The following is a 24,836-nucleotide window of genomic DNA, read 5'->3' as shown; positions in this document are numbered from 1 at the left end:
AAAATGTTCGCTGTTGTTTTGGGATCTTTAGATTTAGCTCTTCAAATCTTCAGCCACTGTAAACATAGATTACCTTGATAATTGAGAGAAAATGCACTAAAGTTTTAAAAAAAAAAGTAAAAAAGAACGAGAAGAAAAACCAGCTGCTCCCTAAGTCACAACAACTTTCAACAGTCTGCCGGAGCGATCGGCACCTCGAAGGTGGAGGCAGCCAAGCGTGTCAGCTGCCAGCTGTCAGAGGCTGTAGGAGTTTGCCATATTTGTGTTTATTTTAAATAAGAAAGTAACAACACAGGGAGACACAAGAAGAAAATATTGATAAGGTGACATTCGAGAAGCCTGAGACTGCATACGGAAACCCAGCAGCGAAGGGGGAGCAGAGGCACGTCCTCCACGGTCAGTGGCTTGCGATCTGTTGGAGAAACAAGAGGAAGGGAAGAGAGGATGCTCCCCAGGAAGACGGAAGTCTTGGAGAGGGTTTCAGGGTCTAAGGTGACGTTCTCAGCATGGAGAAGGATGTAGAAGGAATGCAACCAATCTGCTACCTCAGAGAACTGAAGAACGGCCAAGTCTCAGGAGAGGAGAGGAGAGGTAAATGGATTCTTCTGCGATGCAGTGGCTCTCAGCCCTGTGAGATTAACATCACCTGATGCCTATTTCATTGCACCACCTGAAATTAAATCAGGATTTCAAGGACGGGATGCTGGAATCCTGTTGGGAAGCAGAGGTCTACTCACTGTACAAGAGGGACCTTGTTGGAAGTTTCTGAATATTCTTTCAAGGATAAAAGAAAGAGGTTAGGTTGATACTTTAACTCAACAAGCCAACCCATCGGTTGGGTATAAAGAGATTACATGACCATCATCTTCGTCTTCATCACCCCACCACCACCATCGTTCTGATTTGGTGAATACCCTACGAGACCCCAGATCCTATGCCAGGCACTGTGTGCTTTTTACATATTCTAATCTTTACAGCAACTCTTCAGGGCAGGTATTATTGTTTACTTTTTAAAAAACATTTTACTTATTTAAGACAGAGAAAGAAATAGAGTACACAAGCAGGGAGGAGGGGAAGAGGGAGAAGGAGAAGCAGACTCCCCACTGCATAGGGAGCCCAATGCGGAACTCGACCCCAGGACCATGAGATCATGACCTGAGAAGGCTTAGCCAACCAAACCACACAGCCATCTGGTATTATTATTATCTTTACTTCAGATTCATTAAACTAGGTTCAGAAAAATCAAAAGACTTACTCAAGTCTTTTGAGTCAAGGACTTTTTTTTATGATTATTATTTATTTATTTGACACAGAGAGAGAGATCACGAATAGGCAGAGAGGCAGGCAGAGAGAGAGGGGAAGCAGAGAGCCTGATGTGGGCCTTGAACCCTGAGATCATGACCTGAGTGGAAGGCAGAGGCTTTAACCCACTGAGCCACCCAGGTGCCCCTCAAGTCAGGTCTTAACATACTTTCCCTCTCAGTCAGTACTGTGAATACACCACATTGTTCACACTTATCAACCTCACCAATTACCTCTACTTTATAACACAGCAATTCTACTCCTAGATACACTCCCAAGAGAACTGAGTGCCAGTGTCTAAGAAAAGATACATACACAAATATTTACAGCAACTGTAGCAATTCTATTCATAATAGCCCTGAAGTAGAAACAACACAAGGGATAAAAAATTGTGAGATAGCCACACCATGCAATACTACTCAGTTACTAAAGAGGACAAACTCCCCAACTGATACCCACAACAGTGTGGATGAATTTCAAGGACATTCCATTGAACAAAATAGGACAGACACAAAAGAGCCCCTACTGTATGAGTCCGTTTATATGAATTTGGAAGACAAAATGAGTCCATCACACTAGAAATCAGAATAGCGGTTCTACATGAGGGGAAGGAGCAGGTATACTGCGACACAGATGTATACATATGTAAAATCCAGCATCATGCATTTGAGATCTGGGCATGTTATTTTATTTATTTTGTTAAGATTTTGTATTTATTTATTTGAGAGAGACAGCGAGCAAGCATGAGCAGTGGGAGGGGCAGAGGGAGAAGCAGACTCCTCGCTCAGTGGGGAGCCCAATGCGGGGCTCAATTCTGGGGCTCTGGGATCATGACCTGAGCTAAAGATAGATGCTTAACTGACTGAGCCTCCCAGGTGCCCGAGATATGTAAAGTACATCTTATTACATGTAAGAGAGCCCGCAATCAAGTATTATAATTAAATAAATAAATAAATAAAAGGAAGATCACTAAAGGCCCTCAAGTTTGTGGCTGAGCCAACACAACAGATCTGAGGCTTGTCAGAGACAAAGCCTATGCTCTATAAATAGGGTCGTTCCCCCCAAATGTGTATTAACTGCTCCCATTCAAGAACCACAATGACTCACCCAAATGGAAAACAGCCCCTTCACCCCATGCTTGCTCTCTTTCCCTCTCTCTCTCTCTGTCTCCAGTAAATAAATCTTAAAAAAATAAATAAATAAAATTTCAAAAGAAGTTTTAGAAAACATAACTGAGAAGAAAAAATAGACAAAGACAGATGAGGAAAAGAGGAGAGAGAAGAAAAGTAGAGAGATGCCTGGGTGGCTCAGTAGATTAAGTGTCTGACTTCAGTTCAGGTCATGATCTCAGGGTCCTGGGATCGAGCCCACATCCAGTTCCTCCGTCATCAGGAAGTCTGCCTGTCCTTTTCCCCCTCCTTCTACCCCTCCCCCTACTCATGCTCCCTCTCTCCCTCTCTCCCTCTCTCTCTCTCAAATAAACAAATTTTTTTAAAAAAAATTTAAAAAGAAAAGAAAGTAGAGAGTTGATCCAACTCTTATTTGAGAAAGAAATAAGAAAGATAGAGGGATGGACTGACCCACAGATATATTCACGTCCTAATTCCTGGAACCCCTGAATGTGGCCTGATACGGGAACAGGAACTTTGCGAGTGTCCTTAAGAATTCTGAAAATCAAGGGGCGCCTGGGTGGCTCAGTGGGTTAAAGCCTCTGCCTTCTGCTCAGGTCATGATCTCAGGGTCCTGGGTTCAAGGTCCGCATTGGGCTCTCAGCTCAGCAGAGACTGATCAGAGACTGATCAGAGACTCCTCCTCTCTCTCTGCCTGCTTCTCTGCCTACTTGTAATCTCTGTCTGTCAAATAAATAAATAAAATTTTTAAAAAATTCTGAAAATCGAGAGATTATCTGGATCGGCCGGGTTGGTCCTAAATTCACTCACAAATGCTCTTCTAAAAAGCAGGCAAAGGGAGATTAGATGAGAAGAGGAACAAGCAGTGTAACCAGACAGATGATGGAATTACGGGACCGCAAGCCAAGGAGCGCCTCATCTCCTGTGGCAGTGAGGATGCCCGGGAAGGTTCCTGTTTTGCTTACTTTTGTTTTTCCTTTGGGTATTTTCGGTGGTTTGTCTATCTTGTTTGCATGTTTCTTTTTTCTTTTTTTTAAATGTCATCAATAGAAGAATCCCTGAAAAAGTCAACCCGATTTCTGTGCGCTCACCCGCATCCTGCTGACTTCCTGAGCTTTCTCTTGCCCTTGTCGTTTTTCTTGTACACAATTTTGCACAAACTCTTTTCCACACCCTTAGCCCATTATGACTGCCATGACTGGCTAGAAAGCTTCTGGAATAGCTGCAGCCTCCAAAACTGCTCAATAAACCAAGAGATCCGTCACTCGACCATAATTGTTAACAGTGACTCTTCACTTTTCGGATTACTACTGTCCAGCATTAGCTACGTGAATTAATAATTTTTACCAGAAAACACACCATAATAAATCCAGACAATGGTCAAGAGTTTTCCTGCAGTACAAACAATATTCTTCTTCTTGGATTTAAGCAAGGGACAATTGCCTGTTCCAGCAAATACAAAGAAATAGAAGCAGAAACAAGCTGTTCAATCGCTAGAGCTGGTTCTGCACACAAATAAATTGGGGGGAAAAAAATCCCTAATGGAACGTAGTATTCAAGTCACAAACTTTAACATTTCTTTCTGATGCAGACAACAACAAAAACTCTATTAAGCGTGTAGCGGAGGACTGTAATTCGATCGCTGTACAGCATAAACTCAAGTCATGTACGTGAGTACACAGGCAGTATCAAAGACCTTCTACCCACGATGACGGATGTGATCTTGGCTCACCGTCTTCTTCATGACATACAAGGTTTCACTGCCTCTAGGGGCTTATAGTCTGATTGTCTTGTCACTCAGTGATAAAGGATACCATCTTAAAAAAAGAAGAAAGACTCCACCAGCGGCCACCAGCTGAACTCCAGAATGACAGCTCTCTAGCCAGTCTTGCCTCTCCCATGTATTTCATGTAGTAACTGGAGTTTGGGGAGCGACTCGGAACTGCTCATTTCTGATGGGATCTGGGTGGATACTTGTCATTACAAAACAGAGTCTGTGAAATAACAGAGTTAGGAAACATGGGAAGGAAAACGTCGACTTGCCAGATATCCCCACTTCACTCAGTATGTATTTGTGTGTGTGCGCATGCGCGTCCACCTTCTTCCAGAAAGAACGGAGCATCCTTGACACTTCTCCATCTGTACAAAGCGACTCGTTCCGAGTTCTTCTCCACAACCTGCAAATATTTACTTCTATTCCCCAACCCAGGGAAATGGAACAATAATATCCAAATCTTCTGGAAATTTACTCTGTTTTGGAAGAAAATGTTTTTGTCTTTCTAATTAAAGAAATGCCTATACTGGGAAAGTCTGGAGAGGTGGGGAGCGTTGGAGAGGCTGGCTGTGGGAGAAGAAAAACATTACAAAGAAATGGGGAAATTGAAAAGGGCTATTATTAAGATGGATACAAGACCCTTTCAAATTTAATGGGTAGGGATCAATTTCCAAGTAAATACACTGCAGCTTCTACACATGATTACGTTGCAACTATATTGTACTTAAAAAAAATTTTTTTTAATAGTCCCTGGGAATTGATTAAAAAAAAAAAAAATCTGAGAGATCATCAGACCATCAAAGGCTGTGGCAGTGATGGTGTCCATGTCTGTATCTCTAAGAAGTAAAGGGGAACCAGCTAATATCTGGGTTATTGGGTTATTAGGGGTGGGAATTGCACTAAGTTATATGCATATATATAATATACTGAGGAAAAGAAGAAAGACCAGGGGAGGAGAAAGATCTGGTGGCCATGAGCTCGAAGAGCATCCTGCTTGGCTGGATGGTGGGAGAGAGGTTGTGGGTTCGCCATCCTCTTTTTGTCCCTCATCTGGACTCAAGGGCCCTTAGTGGCTGTCCCCTAACCCTCGGATGGGAGCCTGGTGTCTTAGAGTGGAGCATGTACTCGCTGTGGCCCCATTGCCAGAGACAGGGGCATTCTGCAGATGATGGAGCACATTGGCTGATTTCTTCTGCCTGTTAGTGGGTCCTGGGGTTTTGGTTCGATCTTCTATAATGTGAGTGGGGTTGGGGTCTTCTGTCTTGTTACTGCCTCCAGTGGAATCCAATACTTGAAAAAGGCCATGATACCACTCAGGTAGGGGAGCTCTAGGTGCTGCTCACAGAAGAGATTGATGCTTGTTTTTTTGTTTCTCCTTTGCCTTCCCGATTCTCTAAATTGATCATTGAAACAGATATACATGAGGAATGGGAACTCCAGCGAATGATGAGGATATCTAGGTTAAGAGAACAGCTTGGGCAAGGCAAAAGGAGACCTGGGCTTCTTTCCAAAGCTCCCAGACCATCTACCTGTAAGAGGGCTACCTGGTAGAGGGCTCCAGAGTAACCTCAAACACCATGCTTCAGTGTGGTTCATTAGGACAATTCAGAACACATGAGACAAACAGGTCCTCAGCATGGCTCAACAGCTTTCTTCTCATGCCAGGGCTCATGAGGCCCAGCATCCCCATTTTGTTAGGAAGGATCTATGAGCCATGCTGAGCCCCTGAAAGCGTCTGATCAGATACTGCCCATCTTTCCTAAGAAAGCAGAAGCCTGTGGAATGGAGCACAGATATTCCTGGAGATCTGAGATCTTGGATCCTTCTTCAGCAGAAGACTACTCTCTGAGGATGACATACAGAAAATGCTCCTCTGAGTTTCCCAGAAAGGTCCGTAGAAAATACATGCATCTACCTTAACAATGAGTAACGTGGACAGAATACAGATCACAATCAAATCAATGTAGACAGTCACATAATTCATTTGATAATGAAGACCTTCAACTTGCTTAGAAAGAGGAAAGCGAAAAATGGGTCCCAGACTCTCATTCTTCTCGTCTCTCAGCATCAGTGCAGGGGCAGGAAGAACAAAGCGGAGCTGGGAAAGGAACGGTTCTGCTATTCAATCGCCATTTTCAAAAGGGTTAACTTTCATCTTTCCTCTCTCCATGAGGTCCCAGGTCCCCTAGGATGTCAGTTCCTAGAGCTGGTCCTCAGAAAGCAGAGGTCCTCAGGGAGAGGCACGTAACAAGGAAAGCCCAGCATGAGGCCCAGGTCCCGCCAGATGTTCCATCGAAGAGAAAATTTTAAAAGAGCAGTGACATCTGCAGCAGAGATGTCATCCCTGGAAAAGAGCAAAGGGACAAAAAGATCTATAGCGCAAACCCTAAAGAGTGTCCATATCTGTGCAGAGCCCAAGACCGTAAGATATGAGGAAATACTGAAGCTCACAAAGAACAAGTCCATCACTGGCCAGATCCTCAAAAAGAAATGGGTTTGTGCGTGGAGGTCCTATAAAGACAGGGAGTCCATCCACTTGGGGAAGAACTCAGGAACCTGCGAAGCCAAATAGACAAATTCCAAGGCTCTGAAGTCTCTAAGCCTTGATGTGCAGGTCACAGAGAAAGTCAGAAAACCCAAAACAACTGCACAATTCCAAATAAGCAACTGTGTTTGAAGCAACCTCCTCTGTGCTCTCCAGAAGCTTATGCCCCCAACTAGGCCTTGAAAGCCCAAGGCCAAGGAGACCCCAGCCATTAGGCAATGTGCATCAGAGCCCCAGACCCGGTGGGGGTGGGGGTGTTTCCTATGGTCAGCCAGAAAATTCTCCTCTACCCTCCACTTCCAGCAAAATTTCTCTCCAAGAAATGCAATTAGAGAAAATAAATTCTTTCTCATCCTCTGCAGACGATGGTCTGTTTCCCCCAACCAGCAATGTTGACTCTCATTCTATGATTGTCTTCTTGTTTCTTCTGTCTGTGGTGTGTTTGGGGGTGGGGTGGGGGGTTAGGGAATTCCAGGAGCTCAGACCAAGAGAAACCAAGGGCTCTGCTTCATCTCCTCCGGGGAGGCAGCTCTGGCTTCTCAAAGGCCACCAGGGCCCGAGAAGAAGTCTGACGGTAGCAATGCATACCCTGTTCCTTCAAGCGTACCTGTGAGGATATCTTATTTTCAAAACGAGTAATTATAATGCCACTATTATAAAACATACACACATGCACAGTTTTAAGCAATGGAAAAAATCAATAAGGACCAGGCCCCAGGACCAAGATCACTCAGACGTTCCTCCACTCCCCTATTGTCTGGAACACCACACAGCTGTGGGGTGGGTTGAGAGTGGATGGGTTGCACCGACATCAAAGGGCCAAGAATGACCCCCTTAGCCCCCAGAAAACCTCACATACCCTAAAAACGAAACTGGAAGCTTGGAGAAGATGAGGCCTTGAGTTCCAAAGAATAAGAAGAAACCTCCAATGGCCCCAAGCCTGTTGGTGGAAAGCTTCCACCTGCCCCAAGACCCCCTTTCATTCCTGGTTTAGGCTAGGGAAATGAGCACGGCTCTCCAGGTCCTCATTTAGCCTTAATGAAGAAGTAGAGCTGACTGTCACCTCACTGTCCTCTCTCCATGTGACAGGCTGTGGAGCAACAGGCAATGAAAAATGTCTGCTCTGTGTTTCACACCAGGGAGAGGAGGAGGCCCAAGGGAAGGCAGAAAAAGCCCGGAGTAGAAGGGGCACGCGCTGTTTACAGCTTGGCAAGGAAGTCTCCACAGACCTTCAAGTAGCACTCAGGCCACTCTCCTGACGCTACAAGAGAACTGGGTTCAAAGATAGGGACAGAAACATGTCTTATGGCCTGAGTCACCTTGCCCTTCCTCCCATCTGCCAGAGGATGGCCCCTATCTGAAAGGATTACAGGAAAGAACATTTCCCACCACAGAACCTTTCTGCGAGTTACAAAACCTAGCCATTTTCCAATGGACAGAGTTGGGTGAGCTTTGTGGGAAAGGGGTTTGAGGGATATTTTTGAGATGGACCCTGTGGTGATGGACCAAGGTCATGAAGCCAACTCTGAACTCAACCATGAATTCTCCCTGCTGAGGCGGGTACCTTGGAAAAGGGAATCCTCTCCCCATGGAGACTCTACAAGATGCATTATCCAAAGTTAAAGTCCTGATCAACCTTCTAGGAAGATTCTAGAAAACTCTTTGGCTCACGAAAGGTAGTATCTATACCAATGGATAAAACCTTGATAATCAAAATCCCTTGGTTCTTGTTGCTAAAACAAATTCATTCAAAGGCAAAAGATGGCCGATATATCCTCAGAGAAATGTTCAGAGTATCTGAAATAAAGTTGGACCTTTTAGAACAAGCTGAAAGAAGGACTAAGTCATGGCCTTGAAAAGAAGTAAAAAAGTAATTTTCCTCTACTCCAGTTTCTGGGGATTTCTGTTCAACAGAAACCTACGCAAGGTACATTATAAAGGGCGAAAATACAAAAACAGTAATCCCAGAGAGATGTTCAACAAGAATTACAGACATCAAAGGAAGGAAACACTAGAAAAAGGAAAAAAAGAAGAAAAAAAGGATTTTTTTTCATATTCACATACCAAACAATGACAATTCTGAAAAGTGGCAAAGAAGTTGATGCCAAATGTCACAGCGTATGGGGAGGAGGTGGGGAACGGAGGGAGGAAAAAAACCTGTGAAACCACCCAGAGTGAGACAGCATTCGGTGTCTGCCCAGCACCAATTGCTAAGTGTACGAGCCAACTGCTAACACACTAGCAGGAGCAGTTTCTGCAGAGGACTGACCACTCAATCAGAGAAAGAGAACGGTAAAAGCAAGGAAATGCAGTTACCCAGGCTCCTCCCATTCTCGCTCCCACTCTTTCTTTTAGATCAGGGAACGAAATAGGAAGGGATAGTTTAATAAAGTTTGAGGGGTGCCTGGTTGGCTCAGTGGGTTAAAGCCTCTGCCTTCGGCTCAGGTCATGATCCCAGGGTCCTGGGATCAAGCTCCACATTGGGCTCTTGGCTCAGCAGGGAGCCTGCTTCCCTCTCCCCCACCCGCCAGCCCTTCTCTCTCTGCCTGCCTCTCTGCCTACTTGTGATCTCTGTTTGTCAAATTAATAAATAAAATCTTTAAAAAAAAAAAAAAAAAAGAAAGTTTGCCTGAGCTTCCTGCCCATTAGAGCTCTGTGACCTTCGCCAGAACGTTAAACATCCTCCAAAGCATTTGGCCTTTGTCAGGGTTTCAGATGGATTATAAGGCAAACCATGTGTCCCATTTCACATTCAATCACGACTGACGGGGGCCTTTTAACGAGCGCTTAAATCGCAGTATCTTGGAAACCTCCAACTGGAAACAGTCATTCGGACCTCTTGTCTGGGGCCGGGATAGGATGCCCCCACCCTAGATCGTCCAGTTACATCTAGTTACATGCTCCTTTTCAATGCCTCCAGTGATGGGAGACATGGCACGCCCTCGGATTAGGATCCACTGCCAGGAGATTCTGTGCTATGTGCCTTCTGCTCTGAATATTCTAGTATTTCTCATTAGCGAGTATCTCTACCCAGCAAGAAAGGAGAAGGACACTGTGAACAATGCAGCTGAAGATTTTAGAAAGAACGCGGAAATGGGGGGGGGGGGAATATGCTCGTGGATAAATGTGCTGGGCTTCCCCCTTGTTCTCTAGTCTACCCCAAAGGGTAGATGAGTGTTGTAAATACATGTTACGCGTGTACTGGTGTGCCCGGGGAAGAGAACCTCAATTCTTTTATTATGGCAAGGAAACAACTGTTTGGGTTTTGCTGGGCAGTTCTGGTTTCCAGAGATGGAAAGGATAACTCATGGCAATGTAGAAAGCCTTTTATCAGAGTTGGGCACCAGAATGGTCCATTAGTTACCTGAACAGTAAACCAAAGGACACCCATTATTATGGCGGGAAAGATGGAAGCAGCCACAGACCGTGATATTTTTCTCCCGTCACTGATACCCCAGCCTTGCCCCGTGCTTCAGCGGAGAAACAGAAACCAACAGACAAGACTTCCAACATGCTTTTGCCACCAAATCCCCAGGATGCCTGTGGCTGTGGATCCCTTTTGTTAACTCCTTCTTGGTAAAAGAGCTCGCACGCTGGGCCAGGAGCCCGTCCCCTCCGCCCCTTTTAGGAACTTCAGTCCTTCACCACGCTGCTCCTCATCCGGCAGAATCCTCCACTTTCCTTTCCACAGGACCATGCGCAGGAGCATTCTAGAAGCTTTCCTATCATCCCGCTGAAAACATACAAAACAAATCCCTTTGATGTCACAGTCCCCTGTGGCTGTCAGCTGTGCTCCTTCTCAACCAAGACTCAGAAATGCTACCTTACACAGCTTTTCTGCCCTCAGCCCTCTCCAGAACACCGTCACCAAAGCATCCATCCTGCCGGGTCCAGTAAATCTTTACGTTAAAAAGACCACACTCAGGGCGCCTGGGTGGCTCAGTGGGTTAAGCCGCTGCCTTCGGCTCAGGTCATGATCTCAGGGTCCTGGGATCGAGTCCCGCATCGGGCTCTCTGCTCAGCAGGGAGCCTGCTTCCTCCTTGCTCTCTCTGCCAGCATCTCTGCCTACTTGTGATCTCTGTCATATAAATAAATAAAATATTTAAAAAAAAAAAAAAAAGACCACACTCTCCTTCACGAAATACTCTCTTTCGCCTCCTTGAACTCCCTTGTGTTTCTCTCCTGCCTTTCTGGTTCTTGCTCAGTCTCCTTTGCTGGTCCCATCTGCTCTACCCAACCTCTACTTGTAGGAGTGGCTCTGGGCTCAGTCTATGCTACCTTCTCTTCGTCCACTGCACCAAGGGCAGAGGTGATCACACCCATCTCCCGACTTCAGAGATAATCTGCTGGTGATTCCTACATTCCTGTCTCTGGTCCTGACTCTCCATCTCCAGAGTCATCTACAGTGGCCCACTAACATGCCCACTAGCACATCCATGACACGTCTCTAACTTGAAATCTACAAGACAGAACTCTTGATTTCCCATTTTTTTCCCCCAATAACCCGGTAGCCAAATCATAACCCGGTAGCCAAATCATTCCCCAGTCTTTTTTGCCTCTGTAAATGTTTCTCCATCTTCCCAGTTTCTCAAACCTGAAACCAGAGTCATCCTTGACATCTTCCTTTCACAAATTCCCATAACTCAGCACCGTATCATATTGACTCAAGACCTAAAACGTACTTAAACTCTGTCAGATTCTTGGGGTGCCTGGGTGGTTCGGGGTGGGGGGGTCACGTGTCTGACTCTTGGTTTCAGCTCAGGTCACGATCTCATGGGTCTTGAGATCTATCTAGCCCCACCGCCGGCTCAGCACTCAGCAGGGAATCTGCTTCTGGATTCTCTCCCTCTGCCCCTCTCCCCGCTAGTTTCTCTCTCTCTCTCTCAAATAAATAAATAAATCTTTCAGGGGAAAAAAAATGTCAAATTCTTTACATCTTATAGGCTGTAAATGGTCTTCTCCAACCTACTTCCCACACATCACCCAAGCTGACCTTCTTTTAAAAACATCAGACTATGCTAGTCCTCTGCTTCCCATCGTTTTCTAGATAGAATACAAATCCCTTAACATGGTCTTCCTGCTGTGGTCCTGACTACATCTCTTCCCTCTCTATCACTCCCTAGAAGAAGCAAGTGGTTCTGGGAGCAGGACATTGTCTCTGGAAACTCTGCCTGGACTGTATGCCCAGGAGCCTGTCTTCTGGTCCCTTCAGCGCTCTGTACACCGCTGCGTACCTGATAAATCCCTTTTTCCTTAAACTAGCTAAGGAGGTTTTTGTTGTTAGCAGCTGAACTCTATCAGATGGACTGACCAATGTTTAGTTATTTAGCTGAACCAAGTGCTGTGAATTGTGTAAGACTGAGGAATCATAGACCTGTACCCCTGAAATAAATAATACATTCTATGTTAATAGAAAATATTTTTTAAATAAAGTTTGCAGTTTAGAATGTGAGTGTTTAATCATCCTGGCTGAACATGAACCCCCATCTGGCCCTTCCATGCTACATGACCTGTTACTTAATCTCCCTAGACTCGATGTTCTCATTTATAGAGTAGGAATAAAAATGGCGTCTACACCCCAGAGGGCATCTGAGGATAAAATGGGAGAATACCAATAAAACACTTTGTATAGTTGTTGGCACAAATACAAGTTCATTAAATGTTAGCTTTTATAATTACTGTAATTATTATTATTATTTCCTTACCCTGGGCCTTAAAATTTGCTCTTTCTTATGACTGGAACATTCTGCCGGCTCTGCACCCAATTAACCACCCCCCACCACTCATCTCCAATCTACAAATCGTTTTCTCAAAAGTTACTTCCTGGCCCGTTTTAATTATGCCTACCCTCTTAGATTTCTCCCATAATAACATTTTTCCCTCTTAGAGCACGCATCAGAATTTTCCATTCTATATTGGTGGCAATAGTCATCGGCCGCCATTTGCCACCCAGGCATGCCTCATCCTCCATTTTATTAATGGAGAGGTTTAATGTCCCACCTACCAGGCCCAGATGCATAGGTCCAGCTTTCCTATGAGCTTGCTCCTTCTCTACCATCAGACTGTCACTCTTTGATCACAGAGACTAGAGCCGCCTCTTTCTACAGTGTTTTGGAGAGAGGTTTTGATTATGTATCAAGGGATAAATAAGAAGCATAAGAAAAAGAAAAAAAAAGCTGAGGACAGGAAATCCAAAGGACTTTAGGAAACCGGGAATTCTGCAAGGGAGATGATCCAAATCAGAGCCAAGGGCCTCTGGCCTCAGGCTCGGGATGTCTTTAAACCAAATGCCAGAAAAACGAAACAGTCCTGCGTCCTGTTTCTGAGAGGAAATCGACTCTCTGATGAGCAGGCTATTAGGCCAAGCGATGCAAACAACAGTCATGGTTTTTGCCATTGTTCAGGCTGCCCTGGTCAGGCCATCGCGGAGCGGGAGCGACTCTGTCACGGGGATCTCAGTGGTGAGAACAGATGGCAATAATTAGAGCGAGGGGGGTGAGAGCAGAGGTTGACGTGTTCGGCGTCCTCTTGATGCTATCTGCTGTAACCACAAATACAGAGCGTCTCCCTAGTGACAAGGGTTCCCAGTTCCTTCCCCGGGGCTGTGACTTGAGCCTCCTGAATATTCAGCTTAATAAGGATCCCTGCTTTTAATCCTATGAGACTGAGATCCCTGCTTTTAATCCTATGAGACTGACCGCATCATTTCCTGTTTGTAGCTCTGCTGAACACAATGGCTGGGCTTTCTCTCTGGGATTTCTTCCCCACTGCATCAAATCTCATGGCTCGACCGACCCTCTCATCAAGACTTTGCCTTGCCAAGCCCTGTGCTAGATTTGGGGCAAATCAACTCCTTAGTCTTCATCACAGCCTGTGAAGTAGGTACCATAATTATCCCCATTTCACAGATGAGAAATAGAGGCTCAGAGAAGCCAAGTAACTTTTCTGAGGTGACATAACTAGTTCATCACAGAAAGAATACTCAAACTCTGGTCAGCTTGACCTGAAAGCCATCCCTCGTGTAGCTCTACCCAAGGTCTCTCATGTCCCTGGGCTACATGTCACTGAAGTCAGCTCTGAAGGGACCATATTCCTCTTGTCCTTCCATCCTTCAGGTATCAGCTAAGCAGTCCCCTCCTCCAGAACACCCCAATTCCCAGCTTGCTTGAGGTTCCTCATGTATTCGATACACAAGCCTTTGTGTAAAGCTCCCACTAGGCTGGGAGCTCAGAGGGGGACGCCTGTAGTGTGCATGGTGAGTAAGGAGTATTTCATACCCATAGACACCATGGACATATTCATAGGATTTATAGATTCATGAATAGGATGACACTCCACAACGGTTCTCTTTGTAACATGAGAACAGGGTCTCCCTGCTTCTCTCCAGCATTTCCTTTGTCCTAGGAATCAGAAAAGCAGATGAAAGCAGGTGGTGTGCTTTCTGGAAATGCGGTAAATGCCCTAATAACGTTGATCCTTTGATTTTAAAGGAGCTCAAATTTCTTTGTGGTATGTGAAAGCCAGCCAGGTCTTAAGCCCACCATCCGGCAACTAATTTCTAGCCTTCTTACAGTAGCAACAGAGTTTTGGAAAGAAAGGCTGGTGTCCTAACATACATTCGCAAAGTAAATGTTTAGGATATTAAGTGTCATGTTATTGTCAGCGACAAAGATCTCTCTGAAGGGCAGCACTAGGGAAGAGCATGATCCGGCCTCCTCACAGCTAGGCAGGAACCAATATGCGGATCCAGTGCAAAATGAAAGTGAGGGTCCCCCTGCTCAGGAATTATTAAGAATTTCCTGAGAGTGGGACACCCGGGTGGCTCAGTGTGTTAAGCAACTGCCTTCACCTAATGTCATGATCCCAGCGTTCTGGGATGAGGAGCCCACTTCTCCCTCTGCCTGCCATTCCTCCCTGTTTGTGCACTCGCTCTGTCATCAAATATATAATTTTTTTAAAAAAAATAAAAATAAAGCTGCCTGGATGGCTCAGTTGGTTAAGTGACTGCCTTCAGCTCAGGTCATGACCTCAGAGTCCTGGGATTGAGTCATTCATCAGGCTCCCCACTCAGCAGGGAGTCTGCTTCTCCCTCTGACCTTCCCATCTCATGCTCTCTCTCTCTCATAAATTAATTAATCAATCAATTAATCAATTAATTAATTTTTGAAAAAATAAAAACAGTAATAAGGAATTTCCTGAGAGTGACAGTAGGGCATTAAATCGTGTGTCAGCTCTTCTAAGCACAGGTCCCTGCTCAAAGGTGTGGGTTGTGCACCCACCCCTTCAGTCCTGCAACTGACACCTGCAGAACTCTTACGAAGTTCTTTGATCATTTCATTTACTTCACTTCATTCTCATGGCGGCTGCCTGAGGTAGACATGTCTACAGACGAGATATCTGAGCAATGATCAAAGAAAGGCTTTGCTCTCAATGAATGGTGGAAAGGAGCTAACGGAATAACCAGCATAGGATGCAAACCAGGAGATGGGGAAAAGAAGCAGAGGTGGCTGAGCCCAGCTGACCCATCCCAAATGAAAACGCAGCTGGAACTTTCTTTCTTTGACCTTCAGTAAGGAAAGAAGCATTGAGGTAGAGTAAATGGCTTCAGAGAATTTAACCCAAAGAAGGAATTATCAGCCCAGCAGAGAGGGTGAGAAATCCAGGTAACATACTCCCTCTGTTTCTCAAGAAGCAAGACCACTTGCCACAAGTCCTGAATACTGTCCCCGGTCTCCAGACCAGCCTCCTGCATCAGCCTCTCACCATCCAGTAAATTCGACCCTAGTGGCTCTTTGTAGCCACCACAGCGGTGGGACCCCGTGCTTGAGGACTAGAAGAGTATAAAGTGAAGGAAACAAAAGCCACTTCTCTCTGATCACCACTGGCTCCTGTCACAGCTGCCTAGTCACCCTCTCTTCCACCCCAAGGGTAAACAGTGGGTCCGAGCAGGGCCTGGGAGAACAAATTCATCCTTTCCAGGGGGCTGTACTTTTAATTAAGAGCTCTAGATTTAGCAGGAAAAGCCTTTAAGAACTTGAAAAAACAAAGACTATTTCAAAACAGTCTCAGTCTCATTTAGGATGAGATTCATCGATGCTTAAGATTTAACTGAAGAGCTGTCTTTAGTAAAACACACAGATTACCAAGGTCTCTGGACCTAGGCTCCGGCCTGACCAGGAATCCCATACGAGTAAGCCTGAGCAAGATCAACCGTCAGCAAAATCGTTGTTCATTTCTTCTACAAAATCATTTCAGTGAAAGAATATTACATGACGTTTTAATGACAAAGGGATATTGTGAACTTTTAGGTTAAAAACAATTAGGAATGAAAGAGTCACAACCCACAGAATGGGAGAAGATATTTGCAAATGACATATCAGATAAAGGGCTAGTATCCAAAAGCTACAAAGAACTTATCCAATTCAACACCCAAAGAACAAATAATCCAATCAAGAAATGGGCAAGGAGGGGCGCCTGGGTGGCTCAGTTGGTTAAGCAACCGCCTTCGGCTCAGGTCACAGTCCCGGAGTCCCAGGATCGAGTCCCGCATCAGGCTCCCAGCTCCATGGGGAGTCTGCTTCTCCCTCTGACCTTCCCGCCTCTCATGCTCTCTCTCACTGTCTCTCTTTCAAATAAATAAATAAAAATCTTTAATAAAAAAAATAAAAATAAAATAAAAAGAAATGGGCAAGGACATGAGCAGACATTTCTGCAAAGAAGACATCCAGACAACCAACAGACACATGAAAAAATGCTCCATATCACTCAGCATCAGGAAAATACAAATCAAAACCACAATGAGATATCACCTCACACCAGTCAGAATGGCTAAAATCAACAAGTCAGGAAAGACAGACATTGGCAAGGATGCAGAGAAAGGGGAACCCTCCTACACTGTTGGCGGGAATGCAAGCTGGTGCAGCCACTCTGGAAAACAGCATGGAGATTCCTCAAAAAGTTGAAAATAGAGCTACCCTGTGACCCAACAATCACACTACTGGGTATTTACCCTAGAGATACAAATGTAATGATCCAAGGGGGCATGTGCACCCAAATGTTTATAGCAGCAATGTCCACAATAGCCAGAATATGGAAAGAACCTAGATGTCCATCAACAGATGAATGGATAAAGAAGATGTGGTATATATACACAATGGAATACTATGCAGCCATCAAGAAACCTGAAATCTTGCCATTTACAATGACATGGATGGAACTAGAGGGTATTATGCTAAGCAAAATAAGTCAGAGAAAGACTATTATCATACGATCTCTCTGATATAAGGAATTTGAGAGGCAGGATGTGGGGTCATGGGAGCTAGGGAAGGAAAATATGAAACAAGATGGGACCAGGGAGGGAGAAAAACCAAAAGAGACTCTTAATCCCAGGAAACAAACTGAGGTTGGGGGGTGGGGGGTAAGAATAGGGTAGCTCGGTTATGGATATTGGGGAGGGTATGTGCTGTGGTGACTGCTGTGAATTGTGTAAGACTGATGGTTCACAGACCTGTACTTCTGAAGCAAATAATACATTATAAGTTAATTATTAAAAAGAGAGAGAGAGAGAGAGAGAGAGTCCCACAAAGACTGAAATCCTAGCTATACGGTTTCTCTGCTCTATGACTCAGGGCAAGTGACTTCACCTCCCCAAGGCTCGGTTTTCTCAAATAAAGTAATAAGTAAAATAGTATAACAATATCACCCAGGATTGTCTTGAGGATTCGGCAAGATAATCACATATTACATTATGTAGCATCATGGTAGCTGGTCTGTAATGAGCGCCAAACAGTAGTCACCTATGACTATTGCTACTGTGACACGAGGCTTCAACTTGGTGACACATTTCTCACCATTACCATAAACTTGGTTTCTAGAATCCAGGAAAATGCCTGTCAGTAACAGACACTTAACAAATATTTGTTGAATAACTGATTTGTTGAATGTCAGTGTCTGCTTCCAACACTAGATTTCAAGTTTCATTGCATTTTCTCAAAAGATGTTCATCGGGCGTCTACAGTAATCCAGCTACTAGCCCTTGTAGTGGCTTATTTCAGACAAGGCATGTGCTCAAAAAATTTTTTTATTTAAAAGAAGAGCACTCGATCCTGGCCCTAAAACTTGGTTGCAACACAATGGCTAGTCCAGCAGACCTTTATAAGACCTGTTGGGCTCTTATACATGCCCACGCTTTTCTGGAATCCTTTATTCCAGGAAAAACAAGCCTGCGAGGGCACCTGGGTGGCTCACTGGTTTAAAGCCTCTGCCCAGGGTCCTGGGATCAAACTCTGCATCGGGCTCTCTGCTCTGCTTCCTCCTCTCTCACTGCCTGCCTCTCTGCCCACTTGTGATCTCTCTCTGTCAAATAAATAAATAAAATCTTAAAAAAAAAAAATGTCTGTGAAGGAGCCTGCTAAATAGTTTTCTCAAGGAATATATCTCCTGGATTAGGCACTACTGTGTCAAACGTGAATGGATGTTCCTTAAAGGCAAGGATGGTTGGTTTTTAGTTTTTATCTCTTAAAAAAAAAAAAATGAATGAATGAACACACACACACACACCCCAAAGACTGTAAGTAATTAGAGTCCCTTTTAGTTTATAACCATAATGCCAAACCCTCTCTGGGCTCTAAAAACCTAAGAAAAGGGCTCTTACTCTATAGAACCAAGTATATTTCAACAGTCTCTGTTGTCAGCTACATGAAGAAAGGGAAGTAGGTCTATTTCTCCATATCCCCAGAACTACCCCTTAAACAAAAGACCATGAGACTGCTTACCTCCATGTCTGCCATCCCCACAACACTGCCTCCAGTGACCTTCCACGAAATACCATTGCCTAGTGTATCAGAACCAGAAACTTGGCTCAGAGGGCGCTCCTAGTCACCCAAATGTTTCCTGGAACAGAGGACATATAAAGAAATTAATTTTGCAATGAACACACTTCGAGAGAGGAGGGTCAATGGTTTGCCTGTGTATCCAGCGCACAGTACATACCTGATATTTATTGATTGGTCGAATGCATGATTGTAAAAACAGAGATTTTTCTGGTGTTCTGGGCAAGTGTCCAGTCCTTAGTGGTTGTTGAGTTATATCAAAGCCTGCAATCTTTTTGTTTTGTTCCCTTTAAAAAAAAAAACAAACAACAGAATTTTGCAGTAATCACTTACACATTCTGGCAATTTGAATAAGAAGGCTTAGTATTAGAACGTCAAAACAGATGCCTGGCTTAGGTAGGCTTACCTCTGTGCTGGACATAATGGAGCTTCGAAGGAGTTGCTCTCTGTGAGGCCTTGGAAGCTTTGCCTTGTCAGGCTCTTGGAGCTCGTCAATGAAAAATATCTCAGATAAGGTAAGTCCCCCCCATTTAATTACAAGTGGGGGCAAGGCCACATAGCAGTCTTTCCAGACTCTTTGAATAAAGGTTTCTTTAAAATAAACACCCTAGCTATTCTTTAAATTGGATTCACAAAGTTTATTATTTTTAAGAATTCCAGAAAGCAACATGTCACTGGAAAAACACGATAGACCATAACATGTGGTCATGTTGCATTCTCTGGTCTGCTTTAGTGTGAGTAAAAAAAATCATCAGAATGAGTCCAGGCACCCAACATTGCCTTCTTTACGTTGCCTTTCGTTCATTCTCTAGGCCAAATAGATGCAAAATAGAAAGGCAAACACTAAATAGATATTTTTCTCCTCAGTTTCAGCCAGCAGCTTGTGCCTCCCTTCGGAAAAGAAAGACAAAACTATAATTTTAAAATGCCTGATTAAAGAGACCAGGTTTTCACAGATAGAGTGCACTCAGTGAGAACACAGCAAAGAAGAGAGTTCTAGAAGCTATGCCTTTCATGTCTAGTGCAATGTTTTCATTGCTCCCTGGACTGACTTAACAAAGGGTTTCATGGGCTCTGAACAGCTAATGTTTGGGGCATAGATATACACACACACCAACAGTAAGAGGAAAGGCCATGTAGTGTGATGGAAGCAATGCGGATTTCAGAATCAAGACCCTAACCCGACACTTCCAGCTTGTGGCCACGTGCTCTTTGAATGTCCAGTTCTGAGGTAAAACACAAAATGTAGATCCTAGTACCTAGAATGTAGGGCAGAACGTTTCAAAATGAGAGTTGCTATATATTAGCAGGTCATCATACTACGTTGAGGTACACTCAACATTTTCACAAAATGAAAGAGCATAGAAGAGAATATATCATAGTGTGAGTTTCATAAGCTAAGTATTGTTTCATGACATTTTTCTTCCATTTTATCTCTGTATAATTATGTTATATATACATTACAAATATGTGTGTACATAGACATAATTAAAATGTATTTCTTGCTAAGGATCACAGGCAAAGTTTAAAAACAATTCTTGTACATATTTTATATAGATTAGAAAGAGGGTATGTATATGAAAATGCGTAGCATGGAGTAGATATTCTGCTACTGGTGGTTTCCTTTCTAAGAAGAAACTACTCTATATGGACAAGTTTGTTATGAAATCGCCATTTGCTATGGACTGAATGTTTGTGCCCCACCCCCAAATTCAGATACGGAAATCCCAAACCAACCATCACCCAGCGTTGTGGTACAAAGAGGTAGAGCCTTTGGGAGGTAACGAGGTCCTGAAGGCAGAACCCTCAACGAATGGGATTCAGCTCATCACGGAAGAGGTGCCCCGGAGAGCTCTTTGGCTGTTCCTACCATGTACAGATACAACCAGAATATGGAAGTCTGCAGCCGGGAAAGGAGGTCTCACCACACCCAACCATGCTGGCACCCTAATCGCAGATTTCCAGCTTCTGAAACTGTGAAAAATAATTTCCGTGCCCAGAATGCACCCAGTCTATGGTGCCTTGTTTTGGGAGTCTGAACAGAGACACCATTTTTATGTATATACTTGCTCTTTCTCATTTTCTTCTTTTTGAACACCAGCTGCAACTTGCATTTCATTAAAACTAGCTTCAGCGAGATATGAAGTGTCTCATTAAATTTCTTGGAGTGACCGCTTGAAGATTATTAGGAGAGGAGCTCTTAAAATGAAGCTCCCTCCTTTGCGAAAATGGTCACCTGTCATGTACTATGTGTGATGAGGAAGAGAAAAATCAACTCCTGTGAGTTTGTCTTTACTAATTTTCTGGATGTTAGTTTTCCTTCTTTGCAAAGAAAAGCAACACTGATCATAGAACAGGAGTTGGCCGAACCCCTTCTAGGTCCCAGGCTCTGTAACTAGCTCTCTTTTACGACTCTGCGAGATATGTATTATTCTCGCCTTTGTACTCACCAAGAAACTGAAGCCCAGAGGAGGCGAGTTACTTCCCAAAATTATTCAGCTAGTGTGGAATGGAGCCTGGATTGAAATCCAGGTCTGACCCCAAAGACTCTGCTCTTCTCAAGTGACAAGTAATAGCCATGGCCCCACATTTTTTTTAAAGCAATGCATTATTCCCTTTCTCTCCCAGAGAAAGATGGTTTTTACCCACTGGAGAGATGAAAGATAGCTTTTTCCACCTGTAGGGGTGTTCCTGATCAGAAAAAGTAAGCCACCACTAAGTTCATGAAGAGCTGTCAGGATTTCATTTATTCCCAAACACATGAAGACTACTTTCCTAGCCTCCTTACCTTCCTGTGGATGACCAGGAAATTCCCACCCTCGTTCCCCAACCAAAGTATTAAAATGAGATTTAAAGAATGGAGAAACCAAAGGCTTCATGCGTACGACCACACATGTGTGTATGTGTGTGTGCACACGTACATACTCACACACACACGTGTCATGCCTCCCCCATGAGTCTCCTCACAGTGCCACCCCCCCAGGAACATAAGGAAGGTCAGCCACCATTATCTGACAGTTGGAGAGAGCTGGAATGGGCTGTCTTTTCTTGACAAAAGACAGACCAGGCGAGGAACAGAATGGAAATATCTGTAAAAACCAGTTTCAGGGAAATAGAGTGTTCTTATCAATGACATGTTAGGGGGATGAATAAAAACTACTGAATTAGCTCCAGACACCAGGGTGGAGCACGGTCACCAACAGATAAATGAGTATGGCTGGTCCCACACTGTGTCTGAATCTAAAGCAGAAAACAAGACTTCTACCAGTCCCTCAGGCCCATTCCGTATCCTCAACAGGAAGTGGGATGACGTTCATCTCCCTAATGTCTCACTTCCACTCTTCTTCTTGGTCAAGGATACTTTTCACTTCAATGTTTCTTTACCCCTCCTTCCACCAAAAACCACACTCAAAAAAAGAGTTTTGTTCATTTGTTCCCACTAAGGTGAAAATTAATGATGTGACCCAATATGCTTCCTATTCTAGGGGTTCCTACCTCCTAAGCAGGGACAAATGTAACAAATACTTTTAATTGCCTCTGGTTTTGTTCCTCAAAGGAGAAGCCAGTTTTTTTCCTTCCTAATTCCTTTTCATCACAAAAGGTAACTAAACCATGAGGTGGGGAAGGAAGAAGAAATGACAGAGGCAAAGTCCCAGCCAATCAGAGAGAAGAGGCACAGAAAACACCTGCCCTTCCTTGATGAAGGGCTAGAACAGAAGGGGAAACTCAGGTAAAGCAAGACAATTAAGCTCCAGATACCTTTTCTTTCTCCACCAGCTACCTCGAAGATGAGGTGAATTTAGAAACATCCAGAATTGGAACTGGTGGCCCATCTCATGCAGCATCACATTGGGGAAGTCGTGGTCCAGAGGTGAAAACTTAGCCTTCAGCTATGCATGATATTCAATTACGGTATAAGAAAAGGGGAGCTGGGCTGGGGTGTCAGTTGGAGCCTATAAACAGACCAGGCATAAGGAGACTATTTAAATTATTATACCTGGATAAATTTACTCCTGAGTTGACCATGAGAAAATATTAATATTCAACATGTTTTGACCGACAAAAGAGCAATTTTGTATGGTTCTACCTTAAAAACTGGAGCAGGGGTTCATAAGGAAGATCAGATCAGTTAAATAACATTTCAGTTCTCTGCACATGAGTATAGTGAGAGGAAATGATTAACCTTGCTACATAAAGGGCAAGCGTAGAAGAGATTGTTGGTGGTCTCCTCCCTATCCTCCTTCCTTTCTTCTCCCTGGTCTATAGCCTGGGAAGCTGACCTCTGTGGGCTTTAGCAACAGGCTCCTGGCCCTTCCGTTGGGAACACAGGGGAAGGGAGGAGAATGCAATGATGGTATCTATTCCCATTTTCCTCTCTGCAAGGTCACGTTGCTAAGCCCCTCCACCATAGGTTACTGGTCCTCCCACATTCTCTCCAAGACTCTCTGCTTTAAATCCTCTCCCTTCCCTCATCCCTTCAGCCTGGTGTCAGCTGTGTCTCTCCACTGTTCTTGGCCCCAGACCACTGCACCCGCTCCTTGTACTTCTCGTATATGCTGCCCGGTTTTGTATAGTATCCTAATTTTAGTGGGTCATCTGCTTCTGCCAGGACTTAACTGATACAAAAGAGAACTGAAATATTTTTTAAGATTTTATTTATTTGAGAGAGAGAGATTGAGAATCTGAAGCAGACTCTGCACTAAGCACAGATCTCAACAAAAGGCTCAGTCTCACAACCACAAGATCATGACCTGAGCCAAAACCAAGAGTCAGACCCTCCACAGACTGCCCCACCCAAGTGCCCTTGGAACTAAACTATTTTGAGCAGTGCCTCTGTATCAAGCACTGAGCTAAACATGTCACATATGTCATCTCATTCCATCTTCATAAGAGCCCAATGAAGCAGCTATTATTATTCCCATTTTACATCTGAGAAAATTGAGACTCAAAGAGTGTAAGTAACTTGCCCAGGGATGCAGAATTAGTGAATGAATTAGACTGGTTCTAAAGCCCATGCTCTTGCTTCTGTTTCAGAATAATTTGCAAGGCAGAAGTTGGAGATGCCACTGAATTGTGCTTTGTTGTTGTTGTTGTTGTTGTTTGGGGTGGGTTTTTTTTTGTCTTTATTTAAATTCAATTAATTAACAAAATGTATTGCTGGTTTCAGAGGTAGAGGTCAATGATTCATCAGTCTTATATAATACCAAGTGCTCATCACATCACATGCCCTCCATAATGCCCATCATTCAATTACCCCATCGCCTTCCCACCTCCCCTCCAGTAGCCCTCAGTTTGTTCCTTGTGATCAAGAGTCTCTTATGGTTTATGAAGACGCCACTGATGTTTGAACTAAATCTTAAAGGACAGAATTTTTTTGGGCAGACAGTCATAGAAAGGGAAGAGCATTTGACCATGAAAGAGCACAAAGGCAGGAGAAAGTACCTGAGGCTGTAGCCACAAAAATACCTGTGACTTGGATTCTACTGTGTCCTTCTCAAATAATCAAATCTGAAAACAACCAGCAAATGCCAAAGGTCTGCTGCAATTGGGTATTAGTGGATTTGGGGGTGTGCCTGGCAATGTGGTGAGATGAGCACGGGCTGGATCGGATCCAGAAGGTAAGGAGGGCTGACGCGGACATTGGGTCAGCCAGGGTTGGGGTGGCAAGCAACAGAAACCAGCTTGGCTAAGATAAGCAGAAAACGAATTTCTTGGAAGGATACGTGCTAGCTCCAAGAGTGAGGAAGAGCTGAAGAAGGAAACATGATGCCAGTCCAACCAATGACAGTGGGGACTTACCAGTCTTGTTTAACCCCCAAATCCCCAGGACCTCAAATAATATACACTAAATAGTGACTGAATAGATGATCAATGACTAAATGCATCAGGCTTCAGGAGAGACAGGAACAAATGCCACTCGGGATCTGGAACAGAAACTAAGGGACAGTCTCTTCAGGGTGGGACCCACACATGAAGGAGTTCCATGCTTTTAAGTTGGGGGTCTCTTTTCTCGAGATTGAATTTCCCATGATAGATGGGCCTTCTGGCCTTACTCACACCACACGCCCCCTTCCTGGCTAACTGGCTAGAGAGCTGGTGCCTTCACTGATGGTGCCACAGGAATATAGGACAAGGGAGAGGTAGCTCTTCAGAGCAAATTCAGGGACCTGTTACAGGAGAAGGGAGAATGGATGCTGCAATGGCAAAGACATTCTTCATACCCGTCCCAGGTACCACCAGTTTATCTAGGGTT

General features: G+C 44.2%; 1 long non-coding RNA gene across 1 annotated transcript in view; it reads right to left on the bottom strand.

Moving 5' to 3' along the window:
* Window positions 1-255: 255 nt before the first annotated feature.
* LOC116570949 overlaps window positions 256-24,836 on the bottom strand; it is a 53,448-nt gene continuing 28,867 nt past the window's right edge. Inside the window, exons 3-5 of the long non-coding RNA XR_004277610.1 lie at window positions 18,744-18,870; window positions 18,527-18,644; window positions 256-670 (exon numbers count right to left, since the gene is read on the bottom strand). This is a non-coding gene — a long non-coding RNA (uncharacterized LOC116570949). The remainder of the gene's footprint in view (window positions 671-18,526; window positions 18,645-18,743; window positions 18,871-24,836) is intronic.

Source organism: Mustela erminea, chromosome 12 (assembly GCF_009829155.1).
Source record: "Mustela erminea isolate mMusErm1 chromosome 12, mMusErm1.Pri, whole genome shotgun sequence".
Classification (NCBI taxonomy): domain Eukaryota; kingdom Metazoa; phylum Chordata; class Mammalia; order Carnivora; family Mustelidae; genus Mustela; species Mustela erminea.
Note: the sequence above shows the minus strand (reverse complement) of the source record. Positions and strands in the feature narration are given on the sequence as shown.